Genomic DNA, 20,779 nt, shown 5'->3' with positions numbered 1-20,779 from the left:
GTAAATTAGTTATATATTAATTTAGAGACTATAAATTAGTTATATATTTTGTTGCATGCGTATTAATCCTATTAGGTACATAAATTATAATAAAATGTTAATAATTCCTTCAATATTTTAGCGATTAAATTACGGCTGATAACTTCTTAAAAGATACTTCAATTTCTTATAAATTTTTGGAGTGTCCCAAACATTTACGATGAATTTATTTTAATAAATTTATTAGTAATTTAAGTAATTTATTTTATATTAAAGAATGAATGGCATAACCTTGCTTTTCGAAAATGGATAGCATCGCATCGTGCGCTAATTGACGGTATTGTTTATTATTATTATTATTATTATAAAAAACAATTGAAGCGAGCTCTCGCTATGTGGTGGTTCATATCTGTAATTATAAGCTCCTCATAACTATAACCTCTTTAATTCACACATTTTTAGGTCTGCCGAATTCCAGTTAAATCAGAAGTCTTACATTCTTCCTAAATCTTCTAAGTTCAAAAATCAAAATCTTACATCTTAATTTGCCATCAGTCGAAAACCACCGTGTTCGTCTCATCGTTTAAAAATAAAGATCGCACCAAACACGATATCGTTGCAATTAAAATTGCTTGTGCAATAATTTGAAGTTTGAGCAGCATCGCACATTGTGCGCTACATAATTAAATTTTCGAATGCTCGGTCTAGCACAGCCGCTTAAATAAATCCGACGACAAAGACCGCAAGCCAGTAACGAACTTCCAAAAAACCCGTTAAAGTACATAAAGCGGAAACGAAGTTACAGACAGCCTTTATCGCCGGCGAAGTCGTTCGGCCGGCCTGTGCAACGACCGCGTTCGACCATAATTTCTCGCCTCGGTTTCACCCCCCGATCGCGGCGATACCTCGCCCCGGCGAACCGGTCCCCGAACCCTGATTCTTTAATCGCGGAACGAAGAGACTTTTACGGACATCTCGTCGGCTTAAAGCCCGTCATTGTCCGCGGGTAAGCGCCGCACTTGGCTCGAGCGGCTCGAGTCGCTGCGAATTCGTTTAGCACCTGTTTAAGCCGAGAGTGTCCGGCGATAAAGGACCGATTACGTCCTCGGGTTCGGCTTGCACTCGTAAAACGAGCACGGCGCGCCGGCAACGAGCAAACTACGGGCGTAAAGGGACGCGGGTCCGCGCGGCGAGCATTAAATTCATGGAGCTCGATCATCGACGAGGGGCAGACGCCGGGCCGCGCTACGTCGAACAAGATCAATTTCCGCGGAGCGTTCTCTCGGAGTGGTCAGACCGGAGGCCGATCAACCGACCGTCCCCGGTCTTCCGTAGCCACTTTGCCCGGCTTTTTCGCTACCCGATAAACACGGATAGGCCCCGCGCGCTCTCCCTCGGCTCCGCCGCGAGAGCAGCTCGCCCTACTTCCGCTAAAACGTCCGCCGTCGAGGCATCAGTCTTTGCATCCCGTCTTTGTTCCGCTCGGCTCTGCAGCAACCATCTGCCACCCAGTCACTCCTTAACGCTTCAACGGCCGCGAGAAAAACCTCGACAATTTCGCGAAACTGTAGTACGTCATTCGACGAAATTAAAATTGAAAAGTCGATCGGACATCGATCGATTCGAACGTCGATTACTTTTTCAAGGTTTTTAGCATCTTGCGAATCTTAGTAAAATTGAGATGTTGCGACGGATCAGCGTATAGATTAATTGTTGGAAATTAAATTTTACTCAATTCTGTCATCCATGTATGGGTGACGCGACGGCCAGAGTGTTAATAGCGTACTTACTTTCGATAGCGATATACTTTCTTGATAATACAAATGGGATAAATTTTATTAATAATGTAATTATATAAATGATTACTTTAATATATAATTTATTTTTATTTATATTATTTGTATTTATTGTTTATGTTTATATTTGTTTATATCATTTATTATTTAATATATTAATTATATACAGTACGAGTGTGTACATATATTTATATAAAATTATTCTACGTATAATTTTTATTCGAACGCGAATTCTTATTCGTACCTAAATAAATTTTTATGTTAATTGTTATTTTTATCTCTATTTTTATTTTATTTATTCGAATAAAATCTTATTCGGATCTAGATCACTTTTTACACTATCGGATATTTATTCGAATATACAGGGTGTCCCAAAAATGTCTCGCAATCCGAAAGTAGGAGATTCCTGAGGTCATTTGAAGCAACTTTTTCCTTAGCGAAAATGCAATCCGCGGCTTCGTTTACGAGTTATCAACGAAAAACAGTGACCAATGAGAGGCGAGCTCAGCTGGCGCGAGGCGATCGAGCCAATGAGCAGAACTGGGCTTCCTGCGCTGATTGGCTGGGCCGCCTCGCGTCAACCGTACTCGATTCTTATTGGTCACTGTTCTTCGTTAATAACTCGTTAACGGTGCCTCGGAGAGAATTTTCGCAAAGGAAAAAGTTGCTTCAAATGACCTCAGGAACCTACCATTTCCGGATTGCGAGACATTTTCGGGACACCCTGTATTTCGCTCGACTTTTACAACGACCATGTAAAAAAATGAAGCACCGCGAACGCGTAATTTGTTTGTTCCCCACTAAGGCCATTTCGAAAGAAAACGCCAGTCCCTTGACTTAAACCTTATATACTACTGTGATCAAAAAGTAAGGTGAAATTGTCATTTAAAACTCTCGGACATTAGGAAGGCAGGCAATTGTTTTTTTCCTAGGTTGGTAGGACTGTCTATAACAATTGCCAAGCGTCTGTTTGTTAAAAGGTTTAATTATCTCCGAGTTACACGTGTTTTAGTAAACGAACAAAAGTGAATTTTTCGATTTTTACAATGGGTGATTTTGTTGAGCAAAGAACTTGCATCAAATTTTGTTTGCGGAACGAATATTCTTGTGCGGACACGTTGAAAATGTTGCGGCAGGCCTTTGGTGATCAAACTATGGCACAAAAAAACGTTTATAAGTGGTACAACGAGTTCAAAGCGGGCCGAGAACGCGTTGAAGACGAACCGCGCTCTGGACGACCATCAACGTCTACCGACGAGGGCCACGTCCAAAAAATCGAAGATTTGGTGCTTGAAAATCGTCGATTGACAATAAGAGACCTTGCTGATAGTGTTGGAATATCATTTGGTTCAGCCCAAACCATTTAGAAGGATGTTTTGTGTCTCAAACGCGTCAAGTCTCGATTGGTGCCAAAATCGCTCAATTTGTTGGAAAAAAAGCGTCGCGTTGATGTATGTGAAACTTTGCTGTCTGACCATCAGCACCACTTGAAATGCATCATTACTGGAGACGAGACTTGGATTTACGCATACGACCCTGAAACAACCGACCAATCCAGCGAATATCGTGCAAAAGGTGAAGCAAGACCGAAAAGACCACGGCAAAGTCGATCGAAAATCAAGGTTATGTTGACAGTTTTCTTTGATTATCGTGGTATGGTGCACTATGAATTCCTTCAGCCGGGACAAACTGTCAACAAAGAATATTATTTGAGCGGTATGCGTCGTTTGCGTGAAGCTATTCGCCTGAAACGGCCGGAATTATGGGCGAACAACTCTTGGTTCCTTCATCACGATAATGCACCATGTCATACTGCATTGGTTCTTCGCGACTTTTTTACCAAAAACTCGACTCATATCGTTCCGCAACCACCGTATTCGCCTGATTTGGCACCGTGCGATTTCTGGCTATTCAACAAACTCAAAAGGCCAATGCGGGGACGCCGTTTTGACACGATTGAGGAGATAAAAACCGAATCGAAGAAGGTCTTGAAGGCTATACCGGAAAAAGACTATTCCGACTGTTTCGAGGACTGGAAAAAGCGTTGGAAACAGTGCGTTTTATCGGGCGGGGATTACTTTGAAGGAGATGAAATTGATTTGGAAGAATAAATAAAGAATTTACATTTTATAAACAAATTCACCTTACTTTTTGATCACAGTAGTACAGTGTCATCGTCGCATTTCAAGAAAAATATTTCTAAAACCACGAGGGACCCAGGCGACTCGAGGATCGCCGCAGCTCGGACCGTTGCATGACCGCGACTACTTGGAGCGGGCCAGTAGAATGCGACAAGGGTTTCGCGTCGATTCGATTGGATCGGTATCGGAATCGCGTGGCAGAACGCGACGCGAAGTGAAGCGACGACGATTTCCGCACAATGGCCCGCAATTTGTACGTGCACACGTAGCGCGGCGCAGCGCCACCGCGGCCCGTAAACCTCGAAATATCTAATCCCCGTGTCTGGTAATCGATCGAGTTCATCGGCCCCCGATATCGCGCGCCGATTATCCACGATGCCGCGAGCAGATCCCGTCCCGGCATGCTCCGCCGAATTCGAATTTATCGTTTTTCCCGTAAGCGACAACTGACAATCGACAGCCGACAACAACGGGGCCCGCGCGCCGCTCTCTTGCCTCGTTAGGTGGGCTTCGACGACGTTCTCGTGGGAATTGCGAGCCAAAGCCGCGAGGATCATCGCGGAATAACGCGTCGTTTCACCCGCGATATCGCGGCTCCTCGTCGCCCGGAATATTTCCGGACCGAGTGCGAGAAGATTCCCCTCCGAAGATCGTGCTTCCAGATAAATCGACGAATGGCTGAGGCAGTTGCGAGCGATCTAGAATTGTTAAACGATAAATTGCTGTGGTCCAAAAGCGACTAACAAGTGTTGCGTTGTAAGAATTACAAGATAGAATTTGTTTACATTTTTTACAATTTTGATAGTGCAATAATTTCTCCCGGAAATGCCAAATTTCGGGTTGCTCTGAATTTCCCTGTGCTAGTCCTACGTCTATGCAATTTATTGCAACGTTGATGGTTAGAGTCGACGGAAATACGATTATTCGAGCTTTGCGACTCGTTTTTATAATTGTCGACACGCGGTAACTATGAAAACGAGCCGAAGGCTTCGATAATCGTATTTCCTCTTCAAAAATTGTCCATTTTTGTTTACAAATTGATGAAGAATTCCGAATAATCGAATGTATTCGACGATTTCTAATTTCTAAGCTTTGTAATTATGGAATAAAAAATTTGAAACCGGCCATTTGAGCGGCGATGATGAGTTTAGTGTTAGCACGTTTTAAAAAAGCATATCAAGCTTGTTAATTTTAACAAATTGGTGCTATTCAATTTCGTTGTTTCTCAGACAATTTCGACGATCCGACGAAAGTTCAGTATTCGCTTTTTTACGAAATAGAATACGAAAACTCGCAAACAGAAAATTTTATCGTAGAAAATGCTGGTCACAGATGTATTCTAAATGTTTATTTATCGTTCTGGTGTTAATCCCTGTATGCGCTGTATGTATGCACTGTAACACCGAGCCAGACTCTCGATGCAGATAAATATTATCTATATCTTCCGAATCAAAATAACAGAATTTGATTCTTCTGTTATCAAAATCTAGAGTAAATTCAATGTAATTGGTTGGACACACAAGAAACAAAAATTGTCTCGTTCTATCGGAGTAATTATTCGACCGCGGATCTTTATGCAAAATAAAAATTGTCTGCATCAATTGCAAGACGTGGAAACCAAGTGGAATCTTGTTTCTCTCTGAAATTATTTCAATAAGCTGTAATCGACGCATCAAACACATTTTTAATTTCATTTAATTTCATCGCTATTCTATATTTCTATATTTCTGTATTTCTATATTTCTATATTTCTGTATTTCTGTATTTCTATATTTCTGTATTTCTATATTTCTATATTTCTATATTTCTATATTCCTATATTTCTATATTTCTATATTTCTATATTTCTATATTTCTATATTTCTATATTTCTATATTTCTATATTTCCATATTTCCATATTTCTATATTTCTATATTTCTATATTTCTATATTTCTATATTTCTATATTTCTATATTTCTATATTTCTATACTTCTATATTTCTATACTTCTATATTTCTATATTCCTATATTTCTATATTCCTATATTTCTATATTTCTATACTTCTATATTTCTATATTCCTATATTTCTATATTTCTATATTTCTATATTTCTATATTTCCATATTTCCATATTTCCATATTTCCATATTTCCATATTTCCATATTTCCATATTTCCATATTTCCATATTTCCATATTTCCATATTTCTATATTTCTATATTTCTATATTTTACCCATACATTCTTCCCGTAAATGCATAAAATCCGCGGTCCGTTAATTATCGACGACGAAGAACACCTAATCAAGATAGCCGCGAAAGAAATCTCGGTGCAATGGATTAGAGGACGAGCAGAGCAACGAGAGACGGACGATCGGAAACAATTAGCCTGTTTAGCGCGAGGGAATCGAATGAACGTCGCGGCGCATCCATGCCCGGTGCATCGCGGCTGCATCGTGACTGCACCGAGCCGGCTGCAGAGCCTAGCTGCGGCATGGCGGCGTGGCAGGGTTGCGTGGCGCGGCGTGGCATGCAGGCCACAGCCCGGAGAGCCGCGAGTGCCGTGGCGAGGGAGAGCTCAGTTCGTCTCGTTGCATGCTCTGCGCAAATGTGCATCGATGCACGCGAGGGAAACTCCACGCCTCACGGGCATCGACACGCCGGGCCGGCGTGTGCTTCACGGGCTAAATGAATTTTGGATTTCGCGTGCGTCACGCGTTCCAGTTGTTTATCGTGCATACACCGAATACACCGGCGAATGCGAGTGTACGCGGATCGGAGCAGAGCGGAGCAACGTGTACGCATTTACGCATAGAGCACCCGCGGATGCAGATTCCATCGACTTCGCGCCCCTGCCCCGTCCCCGTATTTTATCCGAACAGCCGCGGGATCGTTATCTCTCCATTGATCTATATTTCACAGTGCGACCAACTCGTCGACGCCGCGATCGCGGTCATGCAAATTTCGCAAGACGACGGGACCCGCGACACGGTTTCCGATACGCTTTGTCGTCGAAGCGTGCGCGGGATTATACGAGAACTCGACGAACCGGTAAACTGTTCGGTCTTGTTGTTGGATTCATTCGGTGTGAATGTACAAAAATTCTTCTGTTTTTTTTTCTTAAAGATGATGCAGCTTTGCTGTTCTCGATCGGGCGTTCGTCTTAATACTCGCAAGGCGGTGGTTGGGTGAATTTTGACCCGGAGTATTTAAATCGTTCGCTTAATTACTCGATTTTTGGCGATTAAATCAAATAAGTTGCTGTTACGTTAGGGACAATAGAGAGGTTTTAGAATGTCTCCCTCTCTCTCTATCTCTCTCTCTCTCTCTCTCTATTTATATCTATAATAATATTATTAATATAATCTCTCTCTTTATATATATAAATAACGTAAATTTAAAGAAAAGAAATATTAAATTTATATAATATAAATAATATATAATATATATAAATTTATTTAATATAATATAATATAAATTTATAAAAAAAGAAATATTTTATATATATATATATACATAATCGATTTGAATAACAATGACAAGATACAAAGTGTTTTTCTCATAGTTCATCGATTTATTTCTTGCATATTTTTTTCACGTTTGAAAAGCAGAAAGTGTAACCTTGAAAATAAAGTGATCGTAATTATTGTGATCAAATGCAATTGAACAATCCATACAGACATTTTACAAAGATTATATGTGCAGGGTGTCCCGTAATTATGTTAACACTCTCTCTTTTTCAAACATCAAAAAAATATGGAAGAAATAAATCGATGAACTATAACAAAAAAACACTTTGTATCTCATCATTGTTATTCAAATTGATTATTTTCCTCGTGAATTCTTGTATAAATAAATATTCTTATTTGAATAAATTCTTATCCGAATAAAGTCTTATTCGAGCAAACTATCTAGATAAATTTTTATTCAACCATGTCAAACAAAATTTGATTTCTCAATCTCTCTATCTCTAATCCGTCATTCGAATCAAATTTCGTGCAACTCTGTACAATAGAACAGATCTTTCGAAATCGTGTTAAATGCAGCTTACAAGGACGCAACATTTCGGCACTGCATCGAGACGCGAGCAAAAAAGAAGGAGGGGGAAAAAAGCGCGCGAGTTAGCATCTGTACGCGAAACTGTTATGCTCTCGACGTCCAAATACGCCGCGATTATAACAAAATGATCAGTCCTCTGAACCGGCTGCTCATCGAATTATCGTCGCGAGATGATCGAATCTCGGCGCTGGGAGACGCAACAGAGACATTTCCGATTAGAGGAGAGAATGATAGGAGCAGTCTGGCGAATCGAATCCGGCGTTTCAGTAAATACGAGCAGGCAAGCATTTTCCGGCACATTTAACCGGATTATCTAAAAAGAGGAGCTCCGCGCGAGATCGGTTTTCCATATTCCTGCGGCGAAGCTTGCGCAAGAGCACCGTGCACCTGTTAGAGGCGTGGGCGTAGGCGGAGGCGAGGGCGGATAGGACGCGGCGGTAGCTCATTAAACTCCGCGACGAGATTAAAATCGCGGCGGAGCAGAAAACGATGGTTATCCATGTCGGGCGACGTATTGCACCGGGCCGCGTTGCGGCGAGCGCAGTCAGCAACCGGGCTGCCCGCAACGACCTTATCGGTGGGGGAGGGGGGGGGCACCATTAGCGATGCTGATGCCGACGCCGCTGTCGCGGAATTATTTGTTGCCGACAGTCGACGGTGAATTCATCGCGCGGCCGGCCGCGCTAAACCCTTCCGATAGCATCGCCTTCCGTGAAAACCGAAAAACTGAATTTATTGGTCGCCGTCGCGGATCGATAAGAGCTAAATTATTTCAAGCGGCTCGCCGTTGCCGACTGTTTAAAGAGAAACGACACCACGGAATTTCAGATCGTTCTTTTCGCTGTCGATCGGCACCGCCTCGAGGACCGCCGGTCGATTTTTGCAATATTTTTTGGACATCCTGTAGGTATACAATTGAGTGCTGATTTTACATAGATGCCTTTTCCTTCGAAAATGTAGAGTTAATTAAAAAATATATATATATATAATAAATAAAATATATATATTTTGTTATTTATATAATATATAAATTGAAAATATTTATTATAATTTATTATAATATTAATATATTATAATATAATTAATTTATATATTATAATATATTATAATTTATTATATTATTATATTTACTATAATTAAATATTTATTCATATAAATAAAAATATATATACTAATTAAATATTATATATATATATATTTATCTCTTATATTTAATTTATATATATAAATTAAATTAAATATAAGAGAGGCACTTAGAACATTCGTTGCCAAGCTCACTGTAAAGAAATCTATTCCAGATGCCAACATTTCTTTCTTTCTTTAAATAAATATATAATAATAAGTAACACGTGATAAATAAATCCTCTTTATTTTTGGTAGTTTAAATTTTAACGGATGCGTCGCGGTGGGCGAGACCACGAGACCAACTCGTGGTTGGCAGTGAACGTGTTAAAGGGACACCGCGAAAAATAAACGTGCAATAAAGAACATTTCATTTTTAGTAATTATCGTCTTAGTATTATGATTGAAGCATCAATGATTAGCTGAGATTCGTCCGATTAACACTTTAACTGCCATCGGTATTTCCCTTCGTCGAATGAAAATTGTAAAATTGTTCAACAGTTTTACGTTTCGCGGAACGCAATCGAATTAGAAAGATACCGGGTGTCCGCGAATTATCTCGTACATACTCTTAGAGTGTGCGTTCTAAAACCAAAAATAACACTAAAATTCATTATCATAAAATTGAAACAACAAATTCCATTTTTTACATACTAAATTTTACCAAACAATTAATTAATCGACTTCAAACAAAATGTCATATAAAATGTACGTATCATGTCTCGCACGATAAACATAAAGTTAATTACGCTTGAAAATAAGCAAAAGACGCAACAACTGCCTTTTACACGTTGAATCTTACCAAACAATTACTCTTGATCGAAATTAACCCGAGAAAGATAACCTACGTCGCAGAGGCGCCTGCGAAGACTGTTGATTTTTGTTAATTTTTCATAGAGGTCTAGTGATTTAAGTTTAAAATTACTTAAAATATAAAAAAATATAATATAAATGCATTTTATTTTGACAATAATGCCAAACCTTTAAAATGACTAGATTAACTTAAATAAATATCCATTGTTAGTATAAAATTGACGCCTTAGAAAAGCATGCGCCTCTGAAGCGTATGGTTATCTTTTACGTACGTTGTCATATGGTTATCTTTCTAGGGTTAAATAAAATCTGACATAAAATTCAATACGTCTCGTACGATAAATACAAAGTTAATCGCGCCCGGGAATAAACAAAAGTCACGGTAAATGGCAACGACACAGTAACCGGCTCCGCTATTGCGACGCGAACGTCGCCGCTGTCCACTGGATTCGCGAGCGTGAATCGCAAATGCCGTAATTCCGGGGGTCGAAGTACACGGTGGAAATAACGCGTCGGTAAGGGAGGCGACGTTGGCAGGCGGACGTATCCATCGCCGGCATCCCCATAAATCCCCCCGCGTCCCATAAAGAACTAACTCGCCGTTTATCATGCGCTTTTCCGTGCGGCGTGTGTTTCTCCCCGGAGAGAAATATCAGCCGGACCGACGGTTCCGAAAGAACGGGCCGACGAAACACCGGCGCTTCGCGGTGCGGCGCGGTGCGGCGCGGCGCGGCGCGGAAGCAGCGTGGCAGAAGCGATTTAGCCCGGCGCCGTTCGCGAATTAATAGAGTTCGTCGCGTTAAGTGGTCGGCTCGGTCGCTCGGCCGGCAGAGCGGGAGCGGGCTAATTACCGGCGAACAACCCGGGCAGCCAGCGCGGCCCGTATTATCACGGCCTTAAATTACATTCTTTATCGCGGCAACGTAATTTGTACCGTCGAGCACGCGAAAGAATGTCGGGACCGCGCTGCCGGAGCGCATAGAGGGCGAGAGAGAGAGAGAGAGGGAGAGGGAGAGAGAGAGAGCGTGCTGGCAGCCGACAGCACACCGCGGGCTGCCCGCGGGTACGCGGCCCGAGACGGAACTTGCTCGAAGGCAGGGCTCGTCACGGGTCCGCGCGAGCACGAAAGAAAAATACGCGCGCGCGCACCCACCGGCAACCAAACTCGATTATTTAGGAGCGGAGCGACGCGATAAAAAAAGGAGGAGCCGCGCCGCGCAGCTTCGTCCTCGCGGTGCCGCGCGATATATGCGAGCGTACGACGCGGCCATAAATCGCGGAACGCCCGTAAATGCCATCCACTTCATTTTTCATGCTCGCCATTGTCTCCGGGGAGGCGCAAATGGACGACCGAATGTCCTCGCCGCGGAATTGGAACCGTGTACTCGCCAGACGCGCCTCGCTCGTGCTCACGAATCCTCCGCCTCCTCCGCCTCCTCATCCTCCTCTTGCTTCTGCTCGTCGATTTCCTCTCGCGCTTCGCGAGCTCGAATCTCCGCGCGTCGCCGGAATTAAACTTTCAAATTTCGACACCGAGTCAGCCATCCCTAGCCGCCTCCTTTTCCGAATTGGTAATCGCGTCGGGTTATCCGGATCCTTTGCTCGTCTAACGTCGAGCAAGGGGTTAAGCTGGGTTATGATAGCGACCTAGCCCTCCTATTTTTCACGTCGGGCTCTCGACGACGACCTCGACGCTGTTTCATTGAAACGAACCGAAGACGCTTGTTGTTGGTTTTCATGCTAGACTTTAGGCCTGCCTCGCCTAATTTAACACGTTCCGTGCCGAGCTTTTTTTACTCGAATCTTCACACTTTAATATTTTACTAAAACTTGATGTATTACGTACAATTATTAATTCTCGTACACATAACAACGTAACAAAAACTTATCAACGCCCATTCTTGCGGTGGAAATTGATTCTTCGGTTCTAAATTTCTTGTAAACAATTTGTTCAGTTCACTAAGTAAACATGCAAGCGTGTACCATCGATGGTACACGTGGCACGGAACGTGTTAAATTATAATTTTTCTTAAAGATATGATACACGCATTTCAACTTCAACAATTTATTCTAATAAATCGCATCCGCGAAAGCCACTATAGTGGCGCATAGTGCCTAAGAGGTTAAAAGACGAACGAACACTTTCGCGTTGGCCACTGTATTATTAACCTTTCCTTCCTCGCTGTTCCTAACGCAACATCAATTTACTTAATCCAAGTGTCGAAACTCTTTCATCGAATAACCAAAGCAATCGCATGCGAATGCGGCCGCGATTTCCAGATTTTTAGTCGGCCCGTGTCTCGGAGGTAAACACACGGCGCCGAACGTGCCCGGCATTTGGAACTCGCGAGTTCGCGCTGTTCAGTTTTTGCCGAGTCGGGAGCAGAGAAATCAGTTTCCTCGGCCGCGAATCTTCTCAGCATTGTCGTTCGTCGTCGTCGTCTGGCGGGAGCCGGTGAACATCGGTCGGGAAGCGTCGTTGTTGAGGTGCGTCGTGTGAGCACCTGATATCGTTATTCCGCGATATTAACTATCTATCGGGTTGTAAGGCCGACTACGCTTTGCGACGGAATAGGACGATATCGTTGTCCGTTTACTTAAAAATGAACAACTGTTTTACTTAGTAGTTCGTGAAATGAGACGTAGACTGGAGTGACGAGCGATGTTGAACGATATGGACGAGGTTACGCAGGAGTGAAAAAAGACTGTGTGAGGTGGTCAAGAGTTCTCGTTTTTATATGTTTCTCGCCGAGAGAAAACTTGAAGATCATTGGTTGATCGCGAGGTGGAAAGGGACCTTAGGAGTCCCGGTCGTACCCAGTGTCAGGTAGTAAGAAATCCCGGAAAAGGCGACCGAAGGGATGCGTGCTGGCGACCCTGTCATAAATTAAGGAAATGTTGCCGATGAAGTGTGCGTTATCCGAAATTGCAGAAATTACTCTATTGCCGGAAAGGAGACGGGTCGAAGGAATTGGAAATTTAGAAACTGCAGGCGAAGGCTCCACGAAATTGGAGGCCCAACGAACGTGACTTTTGTCAACTGCACGTTGAAGGACCGTCAATTTGCCACGCTGCACCGAAGGTTCCCGGTAAACAAACTGTTTTTTAGGGATTGAAGAAAGGTAGTCCGTCCCGGAAAAAGTCGGGCGGACACGGCTGGAAAATTCCGTTGCAAGACGGAACAGTCGTTGTCCGAGAGACCGGCGATGTAAAACCGTCTTGGTGCGGGTGGTGGTTGGCAGTGGTCCGCGGCCGCGAACAAAAGGGTGCGAAGCGGATCGGAAGCGTGGCCAAGAGCGGTCGCGAACGGACAGGCAGTTCCGTGTGTGGAATTTACATGCATAATTGAGGCCGGCAGCTTCGTTACGAAGCTGCCTACCTACCGCCTAGCCTGTTGATCGCGCCGCGATTCCCTCGCGCACACCCCCGCCCCTCCCCCTACTAATTAGTATTTGAAATAACGCTCGGCCGTGCCGGGCTAGCGGCTCCTGTTTGCTGCCCGGAACATTGCATATCGGCCAATTATCTCCACTCGCTGCCAAGTTCAACTAGTCCTTCGTTAGCGAGCGACGAAACGAGCCCGGAGTCTTGATTAACTCCGTCCTCCTTTTTCGGCCACAGCCATTCGGCACCGCGGGTTGCCGGCTCGACGATACGACCACGGATCGTCGTTCGATATTTTCGGCTATCATCGATCCCTGCGAACGATCGATCTGCCACCGGGAACACTGGCCACCCCCTGCAGGCCGCAACGCGGCTATTTCGGGCGTCGAACAGCGGTCGCGGATCTTGCGAACGTGGCCGGTTCCTCGAAAATTGTATTTTCACGGTGCGATTGGTTTCGCTTTTTTTTTGGACTTTCTGGATTTTTTTCCTTTAAGGTTCCTGATGTTACGCAAATGTTTCTGTAACAATGTTTAGGTGAACTTGTTCGGTTATTATTATTGTACAAGCGGGAAATGTGGGGTTCCTGAGGTCATTTTGAAGTAACTTTTTCCTTGGCGAAAATGCAATCCGCGGCTTCGTTCGCGAGTTATTAACCCTTTGCACTCGAATGGTGACTCTGAGGCACCACTGGAATTTGTTATATCATGTTCTAAGATAATTTTTACGTTAACAAAGTTTACATTTTAAAACATTGTTAGAAGTGTAACCGTTGTGTAAGTCGCAAGACTCAATTTCGCATGCATAAAATGCGCTTTGTCATATAAAATGAAAATACTATAAATCGGAAAAATTATTTTAGATTTACAGTTAAAATAGCTTCGAGTGCGAAGGGTTAACGAAAAACGGCGACTAATGAGAGGCAAAAACTGGGCTTCGACTGCTCGTTGGCTCAACCGCTTCGCGTCAGCTGATCTCGCCTCTAATTGACGCTCAGATTTTGTCCACAAAAATAGACAATTTGGGAAGAGCAGATGCGATTATTCGAGCCTTGCGGATTGTTTTCATAGTTACGAAATGTCAACAAATATAAAAACGAGCTGCAAGGCTCGAATAATCGTATCTCCTCTTCCCAAATTGTCCATTTTTGCGTGCAATCTGAGCGTCAGTTAGGGAGACATTACTGTACTAATAACAGAAATCATACGCACTTTAAATAGATCCAATCTTTTCATTGTTATAAATAGATTGCGCATTTTATGAATTTATAGTAAAAATGAGGTGACCAAAGATATTGCTAAAAAGAAAATAATTATGCTATAAAGCATAAAATAAGTTTGGATAAATATTGACCAAGTTTGACTGACAATAACTCCACGACAAATCATCGTAGGATGATAAATCTTTTTTAAAATGAAAGCTTGAAATCTCGACTTTAAGATACCGTTTCTAGATTTGTAATTATGTGCATCCTCGCCACTGCAATCCTTCAAATGTCAGGCCATGTTTGTCATGTTGAAAATTGCCGAGTTCGACGAAACGCACGGACTTCGTACAATTTTTTACGGAGATGCGATTATCAGTCGAACGAAGTCCGATTCTTCCTCTTTAATTTGAAAAAAAAGAAACGCGGCTGCGATTTTTTTTCGCAAAGTTGCAGCACTTTAAAGTAGTCCTTGCATTTTTGGCATGAAATCAGAGCAGACTCGCTACAAGCGGTAATAGAGCAACGCGGAGGAAACACACGCTACTGATATTTACACGTACATGCACACAAGGTGCATACTTTCGTACACATCGTGTGCATACCTGCACACGAAGTGCAAGATCGAACCGGCAACTTCCCTATGGTGCACATCCGATGACGCCGACGCCGGTGGTACATGACGCAAATGCAAGGGTCACTTTAACCCTTTCATAGGCACTGGGAACTATGCTACCCACCCACTCTTAGCGCGCGTATGGACTACCAGCCTCAAATATTCGCGCCGTTGAAAATTCTTATTGAATTGAAATATTCTTGAAAGTTCATATTGTGCCCATGAAAGGGTCAAAGTGCTGCAACTTTGCGAGAAAAAATCGCAACCGCGTTCCTCTTTTCCTTAAATTGAAGGGAAAGTATCGAGCTTTATTCTACTGCGAACGGTATTTCTGAAAAAAAATTTACAAATTTTCACAAAATTACAAAATTTTAATCTTGGCAATTTTCCATATGACAGACATGACATCACATTTGAAGAGGGTTATAGAGGTGAGAGTACATCAGACTTAAAATCCAAAAGCATCGTCTTAAAGTTGAGATTTCAAGCTTTAATTTAGAAGAAAAGTCATCGTCCTACGACGATCCTTCGCGAAGTTATCGACAGTCGAAGTTGGCCAATGTTTATCCAAAATTTGTCCATGCTATAATTTTTTTCGAGCGGTGAATAAAACCGCAAAAACATTTGAAAAATTTCAAAACACTATTACATTATTCTTATCGCAATGAAATAATTAACAGAAAGAAAGAGTCGTCTCCTGTGTCTCCCAATTAACGCAGATAATGTTTATTTTCCATACAAATCTATGAACTAGTCATAAAACAATTGGTCTTGATATTCATTACTTAATTGAATTTATTTAAACTTTATACGACTTTTTACTAAAATACATGCTCGATTAAAGGAGTTTCTCTAAAAATTTCTCTCAGAAGCATTTTCACAATATTAAAAACTGTAAAAGAAAAAATGAAAAATCGGTCATTTAGACTGATTTGGTAGTTCCAGCGTTAACCCTTTCGCTCCGAACGACGGATATATCCGTCATCCATATGAACACTCGCGGAGCCGAACGCCGGATATATCCGACATGCTGGTAAAATCGCCTCTTGTTACTATTGCGTGAATCTTTTGACGAAACAAACAAACGACAGTCCGAAATAAACGACACACCATTCAAGTTATATTTGTTCTACCTGCATTTCCCATTATTATTGTGTTACATGTCATAAAGGGATAGAAAATCGAAAGTACTAACTTTAGGACTAATTATTATGTATTATGTTTTGTATTATGAATATTATGTTTTATTTTATTACTGTATATTATATATTATTTCTTCACTTTTTCCATTGTTAATGAAACTTTTTTTACCTATTAAATAACTTTATACCTTATGCAGAAATTATAACTATATTGTTTTAAAGAAAAATCCCTTTTCTTCCCAAATACACTATCCACGCGCAATGTGCACAATTTCGGCGGGTGGTTCCGTTCAGGAGTGGCGCTACGGCGGACTGAACCGCCGTAGCGAAAGGGTTAACAGTGTAATATAATTCCTATAAAAAAAAATGAAAATACTGTAGTTCAGAGAGATCCCTTCGAATTCACAGTTAAAACTTCGAGTGCAAAGGGTTATCCGGATAGCCTGCTTAGTCGCGAGCATCGCTTAAAACCCTTCGAAGCCGGAAGGGCCAAAGAAACCTTGACGCCAACAAATTCCTTTCGCCTTGATTGTTACTATTCCAGCTCGCTCGTTCTCTCACAATTAGCGAAACGGGCTTCGGCGCTTGGCAAAGGGCTCCCTTGACTTTCAGGCCGAGACGGAGCGATCTGCCGAATCAGAGACAGCGCGCCGCGCGTCTGACTATCGTTTCGCGCGCCGGACTCCGCTGCGAATTCCTTCGGCGGGCGCAAGAATCTTGGAGCAATTAAGACGGATGCCGAGCTATGCCAGGCTCAAAGGACCGGAGGGATGGGAGCAGAGGAGCCGCGGATGCGAGAAGGGAGTCGGATCGGCTACGGTATGCGTGTCGGAATTACGCGGCGCCGTGGCTGATAACGCGACTCGCGCGCTCCAATGCGCTCGCGCGCGTGTCGATGCCGAGCAATTTTGCAGACGGCACGCGGGTTAATTGATGACGGTTCGCGAGCTCGACTTTCGTTCGCCTAGAATCGCGAGCCTCCGGCGGATAACGGATCCGTCGAAATAATCGCGGCGCCATCCGGTATTCCGCTCGAACGCCGGTCATTATTTAAAGCGCGCCGCTGCAACAAATTGAAGAATCCGTACGAAACGTTATTAATATCGGCCTGTGTACAACGCTGAGAACGAAAGTTGAGTTCCATTTACCAACTCGATAAAATTCGATATCAAATAAATGAATTGATTTGTTGCTTTCGTGTCCGTATTGAAAGCCCACTCGTGGCCGAACGAAGCGGCGCCGCGCGTTTGTTCCGTTTTCCACGGGAGCGACAGGGAAGAAGCCGCGAAATCGGAATTCGCTGCGTGAAGGTCCCGAGAAATTTAGTGGATTTCGATCTGGATTGCAACATTCCGACTTCGAAACACGATTGTTACGATCGTTCCCGATCACACTTCTGAGCCTTAGTTATAAATTATCATTGATAACGCGCTTATGAATGTTAACAAGTTCGTAACGTTTACATTCATCGCGTTCATTTTCATTTTATATGTATATAATGTTAATATCGCATTTACTTATACAACGCTGGATGCAATTCTGACAATTCGCTGGATATAGGTTTTTAATAGCGTAGACATTTTTTGAGAAATAATTCTGTAACTTTTAATGGCGACTCAGAGTCGCTATTCGAACGAAAAGAGTTAATTCTGTGACCGCAAGGAAAAACGCCGCATGTCTCATGTTCAAGACGTTGAAGCTTTAAGCTCTAATTGCTAAATGCTTTGTAGTATGTAGTAGTGTTTCCTCTTTTATACATTTTTCGAGCCTATCGAAATCGTTTTCACGATTCGTGTCTGACAAATACAGTAATTTCTTCCGGAAATGCCAAATTTCGAGTTGCTGTGAATTTCCCTGTACTAGTCCTACGCCTGTGTAATTTATTGCTACGTCGATGTTAAGGGTCGACGGAGTCGGTCAAGCATGTAATGAGGCACGCGACGCGAATTCTAGGAAGGCAACACAAAATGGTCCGTTTGGGTGTGAATCAGGTAAGAAAAACCACGGAGCTACAAGGTACAGCAAATTCTGCCCAATTGTCCTTCAACTTGTAAATAAGAATGGACAATTTGGGAAGAGGAGATACGATTATTCGAGATTTCCATCTTGTTTTTATAATTGTTAACAAACGGAATCTATAAAAATGAGCCGAAGGCTTGAATAATCGTATCTCCCCTTCCCAAATTGTCCATTTTTGTTAAAAAACTAATGGACAATTAGGGAGAATTTATTGTACGTGGTGGGTGCTAGGTACATGACCGTCGAATCATGGCACGTGGCCTTCGAATTGCCTTCGAATCGTGTCACATGACCTCCGAGTTGCCTTCGAATCGTGGCAAAAGATTAGAAATAAAAAAGTTAAGTCATCGTTTTTATATTCTAGCATTACCATGTATTCGTATTAACACTTTAGCGGCCGCTGACACAACAGTTGCGCCATGGCACAAACTGACGTTAACGGCCGCTGGTACAACGTGTGTATCATGCGCGGTATATTCAGGAAAAGTCGCTACGCAAGGAGTGGGGGCAGGCGACGCATGCGCGTAAGTCCCACACAGCGGCGTGGCGCGTCTACAGGGTGGCACCTGTTGTATTGTATTGTACCTACAGCTCTGCGTCGCGTCGCGTCGCCATCGTAGTTCAGAATTACAATGCTCACCCGGTAGACGCGCCGCGCCGCTGTGCGGGACTCCCTCCACACGCGTCGCCGTCCCACTCCTTGCGTAGCAATTTTTCCTGAATACGCTGATCACGCGTCGTTCGGTACCAGTATCGGTGGTATAAACTACTAGTTATTTTCGAGTCGACTGTGAACGAGTGCGAAATCGCAATTTACCTCGATAATATAACAACAAACCTAAAATTTCAATATTTGTGAAGTTTACCTGACAATTGATCGCTGATTCGCAAACCATAATTTAATGATAATTTTGTTTATTTGTAAAATAGCAGTTTAATCCAGGATAAAACGTTGGCTTCCCATGAAGGTTTCTCATAAAACCGCGCGGCCTGTTAAGTGTTAATGTACACCGCCGTGCTGGCCGCCGCCTTTTATCACCGACTGTCCCGATTTTCTACAAAAACGAGCCGCGAGGCCCGAAGAATCGCGACCTAGTATTCTCAGATCTGCCGGTTTCAATTCCGGCCTCCGAGCGTTTCTGAGAGAAATTACGTGAATCCTAACACAATTCTACCGCTCGATTAACGCCTAAACCGAAACATTTTGAAACTGTGCCACGCGGCGTGTTTCCCCTAAAAACCGCAGAACTGTCGGACCTCGTATTTTCGGTATCGGAACCCAAAAAAGAAGGAAGAAGAGTTGTACGTTGAAAAACGGAGGCCGAATAAATAATCGACGCAGGACTGGAACACGTTCGCGTCGCTGCCGGAGGGCCAAGGGTGCGCGGAGGGCGGATGTGCAGGGGTGATAGGGTGTGGGGTCGAGTCCGGCGCAGAATCTCCTCATAATTAATGGCAGTTAAGTTGAGCAGTATGCCAGTAGTCCGCGTCAGCTGCACCGGTGCGAGCGAACGCGAGGCGCGCTTCGGTTGTTGGTGGAGAGCCTGCTCGAACAATACCGCGGTGAGAGGGCAAGAGCAGCAACGAGAGAGAAAGAGAGAGGGAGAGAGTAGAAGCAAACCAGAGAGAAAGTGAGAGAGTAGAAACAAGCGAGAAAAAGAGAGAGAGAACGAGAGAAAGGGAGAGAGTGCGAGAAAGAGAGTAGAGGCAAGCGAGAGAGAAAGAAAGAGAGGGAGAAAGCGAGAAAGAGAGTAGAGGCAAGCGAGAGAGAAAGAAAGAGAGAGAGAAAAAGAAAGCGAGAAAGAGAGTAGAAGCAAGCGAAAGAAAAAGAAAGAGAGAAAGAGAAAGCGAGAAAGAAAGAGAGGGAGAAAGAGAGTAGAAGCAAGCGAGAGAGGAAGAAAGAGAGTAGAAGCAAGCGAGAGAGGAAGAAAGAGAGTGAGAAAGCGAGAAAGAGAGTAGAAGCAAGCGAGAGAGGAAGAAAGAGAGTGAGAAAGCGAGAAAGAGAGTAGAAGCAAGCGAAAGAGAAAGAAGGAGAGAGAGAGAAAGCGAGAAAGATAGTAGAAGCAAGCGAGAGAGGAAGAAAGCGAGAAAAAGAGTAGAAGCAAGCGAGAGAGAAAGAAAGAGAGACAGTGCGCGCGCGCGACAAAGAGAGTCGAAGCAAGCGAGAAAGAAAGAAAGAGAAAGAGAGTACGAAGCAAGCAAGAGAGAAAGCAGGAAGGAACGAGAGGAAGAGGGTGCGACGAGGGAGGAGGCGAGAGAAGAGAGACTTTCCGAGGCGTTTCACGGTTGAAGCGGATTTCGCGCGAGGGATTTCACGCCGAGAACCGACTGGTTCGAGGAACGGGAAGAAAAAGGGAACGAGACTCGACAGGGCGGCGAGGGGGGGTGCGGTGCGGCGTATGAAATTTCCGCGGCTGAAAAAGCAGAGATACGAGGGGCGAAGGTTGTTAAACCAACTGCTGGAAAGTAGTCCCTTTGCGGAGCTTTCATTATATCGCCTCTTCGAAGCCATCCTACGTTTA

The 20,779-nt window shown here is 43.3% G+C and overlaps 1 protein-coding gene across 1 annotated transcript in view; it reads right to left on the bottom strand.

Moving 5' to 3' along the window:
- LOC143259985 (uncharacterized) overlaps positions 1–20,779 on the bottom strand; it is a 171,553-nt gene that overhangs the window by 112,600 nt on the left and 38,174 nt on the right. The gene's annotated exons all lie outside the window — the stretch shown is intronic.

The sequence above is a fragment of the Megalopta genalis genome, chromosome 1 (genome assembly GCF_051020955.1).
Source record: "Megalopta genalis isolate 19385.01 chromosome 1, iyMegGena1_principal, whole genome shotgun sequence".
Lineage (NCBI taxonomy): Eukaryota > Metazoa > Arthropoda > Insecta > Hymenoptera > Halictidae > Megalopta > Megalopta genalis.
This window is presented reverse-complemented; position numbering and strand designations above follow the sequence as displayed.